General features: G+C 43.2%; 1 pseudogene; it reads right to left on the bottom strand.

Moving 5' to 3' along the window:
* The window catches only part of LOC105978569, a 29,281-nt pseudogene extending 28,722 nt beyond the window's left edge, over positions 1-559 (bottom strand).
* Positions 560-3,915: the final 3,356 nt, after the last annotated feature.

Genomic DNA, 3,915 nt, shown 5'->3' on the forward strand with positions numbered 1-3,915 from the left:
CAAGAGCAGGCATGGCAACAAACTCCAAGTTAGGATCGCCAATGAATTTTCTAGCAAGCCAAAGGAAGGGCTATTCACAGTGGTAATGACTTTTGGCAGGAATGTCATCGTACTGAAGGTTCTTCTTTCGGTGGAAGACAATGGATTTTGCCTTAACTTTCCTGTCCTTAATGCCCACTTTGTTGCCACACGGCGCGATGGTCATGTTTTCACACACACTAGAGCCAGATCCCTGTGCTGGTTAGGCACAGTCTTGTCAGTAACCCTTGAGGTTACATCAAACATTATCATGGCACACTGGGCTTGAATATAATAGTCTTCCAATTTTTTTCTTGACCAGCTGTATCCCACACGTTGAATTTAATAGGTCCTCTGCTAGTATGGAACACAAGGGGATGGGCCTCAACGCCTAAGGTAGCTACATACTTCTCAAATTCACCAGTCAGGTGACATTTCACAAATGTCGTTTTTCCAGTACCACCATCACCCACCAGTACGAGTTTGAACTGGACTTGGGGTTCTCCTTGGGCAGCCATCGTGATGGATCTTCCAGAAGCGTCTTCGGGCCACGTCTGACTGAGAGGTGGAAAGATGGCGGAAGCCCCCAACCCAGTTTTGACAGCAAAAAATGTTTCCATATATTGCCAACTGTCCCCAGGTGTACTGTCCCTTCTTAAAGAAGTTTATGTAGGGAATGGCATACCACTCCCCACCCCCTTCACCCCCGCCAAATTTCCCTTCTTAGAAATGTATAATGTAGGTTTAGAACTTCTTGGGAAGCACAGTGAAAACTAGCTCAAAGGATGGAAGTTCAAACCCAGACAGAGATGCCTCCAAAGACAGGCCTGGTGATCTGCTCCCCAAATTTCAGAGCCTCTTAAACCCTATGAAGCACCGTTCTCTCTGCAGACGGGGTTGCCACAGCGGAAACAGACTCACAGGCAACCAATAAGCAGTGGTTTCTACAGGTCTTCTCACGAACTTCAAAAGGTTTCCGTATGCTCTTAAAGCTTTGTGTGACTTGACATTTCCTGAACGAACCTGCCTATAAATTTTTAAAAAGTTCAACTAGTTGCTGTCAAGTGTATTCTGATACCTGGTGATCCCATGTGTGACAAAATAGAACTGTGCACCGCAGCATTGTCAATAACTGATTTTTCAGAAATAGATTGCTAGGTTTTTCTTCCAGGGTGACTCTGGGTGGATTTGAACCTCCAACCATTTGGTTAGTAGCCAAGCAAATTAACCATGTCCACTCCCCAGCAACTTCTTTTTTTGGCAACAGAACCCTTATACTCACATAATATCTATTCACAATTCTGGGGCTTGTGATTTTATGAAACATACCTTTTAAGATACACACTGTGCTCTTTGAGATGGAAGGTCAGTGTGATGGAAGGTCGTGTGGTAAAGAACAGTTAGATGGGAGGGCATACATTGCAGAACTTACTTGAAGCAATTCAACCAGACATTTCTGCCTTCTGCTCTACCCCTTCTTTTCTTCACCCCATTTCTTCTAAGTATTTTCCACTGTTACAGGTGAGTGTTGAAAGCAGGTTGTACATTGGGCTGCTAACCACAAGGTCAGTAGGTCAAGCCTACCAGATTCTCCAAGGGAAAGATGAGCCTTTCTACTCCCACAAAGATTTACAACCTTGAAAACCCAAAGAGGTCCATTCTATTCTGTCCTATAGGGTCACTGTGAGTTGGAATTGATGGATGACAATGAGTTGAGTTGAAAACAGAGATCAACCCTGAGACATCTCCATCTAGGATCTTCCTTACTTATTCAGAGTGCAGAACTGTGGGGGTGGGGTGGGGTAGGGGGAGTGGTGTTGTTCAAGTTCCTGCAGGGAATCCCCAAGCTCCCACTCTACTCCAAAGGGCCAGAGGGTCTCCTCTGACTGCAGTATCCCTTTGGGGCATTTCCTCTCCTTTAAACTAGTCTCAGACTTCAAACCATTGTTCACCTATATAAAAGTATAGTGGGAGACTTTTCCTTTCCTCCTCTACAAACATCTCAAATTGTCTAACAGGAGCACGTATAACTTTGTCCCACCCTGCACCTGCAGCCCACAAGCCAATGCGTTTCAGCTGGACTCTTTGGTATTTTTTAATCATTTTATTGGGGGCTCAAACAACTCTTATCACAATCCATCCATCCATTGTGTGATGCACATTTGTACATTTGTTACCATAATCATTTTCAAAACATTTCCTCTACTTGAGCCCTTGGCATCAGCTCCTCATTTTTCCCCTTCTCTTCCCTACCCTCCTTCCCTCATGAACACTTTTCATTTATAAATGATTATTTTTTCATGTGTTATACTGACTCATGTCTCCTTTCACCCACTCTTCTGTTGTCCTTCCCCCTGGGAGGGGCTTATATGTAGATTATTGTGATTGGGCCCCCTTTCTTCCCCACCTTCTCCTGGTATGGTTACTCATAATAATGATGGTGAAGGGGTCTCTGTCTTGGATTCCCTGTGTCTCCATCAGCTGAACTTTTCTGTGACCTGTCAAAAGATGCTTTTCCCGCTTTGTCATGCTTGAGTCCAGATAAGAAGGGTATTTAGGGTTGACAAGTTGTTCTATTTAGTAAAGATGCACTTTTTCTGCCCTACATAAACATCAGGGAAAGCAGATGCCCCCCTTGCATATGTATGGTCTCACAGCTTCTCCCCTTCATCACATGATTGTAATGTCTACCCATCAACCAGGGCTACACAATCAAGGCAAAGAAACAGAGTAAGCCCCCACTAAACCCGGAAGTCCCTGAACCTGAAGCAGACAGATATGGGGGCACACAGTTGTTTGAATCACCCTCTGAAGGATAATAAAATAGTCTTGGCTAAAATGTTAGGAAAGCCTTTATTACATTCATCAGTGGAAGGGGACTCAACAGGGAAGGAAAAAAGCATTCATTGCTTTTTCAGCCAAACTTCTAAACAGGAACATTGGGCTTCTTTTGTCATTACCAGGCTAAATACTGTTGCTACCCCAGTCTATTTTAAATGCGCAAGGAATCTTCATGTTTCATAAAAATTAGTTTTCTCTTCAGTCATAAAGCTTTCAAAATCACCCTTTTTTCTATTTATATATTATGTTCATTACAAGACTATCAGAAAAAATTATATTTTTAAGTGTTTAAATGATCTGTAATCCTAAATAAGGAGCCTTGGTAGCATTGTAGGTTAGATAGTGGGTTTGCTTCCAAACTCATCCTATACCCCTAGAGTGAGGAGAAAGATGGAGGTGTCTATAAAGATTCACAGTCTCAGAAACTCTGTATAAGGTTATTATGTGTTATAATTGACTCAGTGTCAGTGGGTTTGGGTTTATAATCTTAAATATAGAATTAAATACCTTTGTGACTTGTTTTATATCCTTCTAAGATAAATATACACACATGTACACACAATAAGTTGTTGTTTTACAAATATCTTTCAGACTATTGAAGTTCTCATTTTGTATAATTTATACAACCTGTGTTACGCCAGGTTGTCTAGAGAAACAAATCCAGTGACACTCATCTAAGTATAAGAAAGAACTTTATCTCAAGCAGTGATTAGATATCAAGCAGACTCCCAGCCCAGTCTAACTCAAGTCCCTAAGTCTGACGCTAGTCCAGATGCCTCTCTCCAAGCTCATGTAGCTGCAGGCTGAAGGACAGGGATGCAGGAAGATCACAGGGCCATGGTCCAGAGTCCTGTGGATCCAACATCGGTGGAAACACGGCAGGGCACTGCCGCCTCTAGAGTGGAGTGTCCAGCATGGGACTGTGGCGAGAGGCCGAGTTCCAGCAGGCAGAAAGGCAGAGCGAGAAGGAGGTTCCCTGGTTCCCAGATTATAAGAAGGCCAACTCCCCAAAGAGGCATCATCAGCCTGTGACCTGATTGACTGTTTGGATTCTAT

The sequence above is a fragment of the Echinops telfairi genome, unplaced genomic scaffold (assembly GCF_000313985.2).
Source record: "Echinops telfairi isolate 266 unplaced genomic scaffold, ASM31398v2 ScPeMD7_31;HRSCAF=116, whole genome shotgun sequence".
NCBI classification, from domain to species: domain Eukaryota; kingdom Metazoa; phylum Chordata; class Mammalia; order Afrosoricida; family Tenrecidae; genus Echinops; species Echinops telfairi.